This window comes from Carlito syrichta, unplaced genomic scaffold, assembly GCF_000164805.1.
Source record: "Carlito syrichta isolate Samal-C Ts95f unplaced genomic scaffold, Tarsius_syrichta-2.0.1 Scaffold80809, whole genome shotgun sequence".
Taxonomy (NCBI): Eukaryota; Metazoa; Chordata; class Mammalia; order Primates; family Tarsiidae; genus Carlito; species Carlito syrichta.
The window spans coordinates 13,246-13,788 of NW_007024905.1; positions in this window are offsets into that span (position 1 = coordinate 13,246).

Sequence of the window (543 nt, forward strand, 5' to 3'; positions counted from 1 at the left end):
ACTTCCGATTCTGGTTATAAAAACTCAACTTTCGCCAACTTAAACCTAAGAGGGATAATTATCATAAGAATAAAAGAATGTGTCACCTAGTTAACAGCTACTCTTTATTTCATAATCACAATTGCAATCACCTAAGAAAGAGGGCAACCTCCTCGGGTCCCCTCCTGCTGTGGGAGTTTTTCTGTCCACTTAATAAATCCTGCAAAGGAAGAAAGAAAGGAAGGAAGGAAGGAAGGAAGGAAGGAAGGAAGGAAGGAAGGAAAGAAGGAAGGAAGGAAGGAAAGAAGGAAGGAAGAAAGACATTGTTTGGGGCTGTAAAACACTTAAAATAAGTTTCAAGCAGTTTTGAGAGTCAGCCTTGGACCATGCTTTATATATATATATATATCTTTTGTATGAAATTATATGCATAATTGACTATGTGATTTCAGTGATGAATGATAATGCTGAAATTCTTTTGTGTGTGTGTGTGTGTGTGTGTGTGTCGGAGTCTCACTCTGTCGCCCAGACTGGAGTGCAGTGGCTGCTCCCAGCCACCGCAGC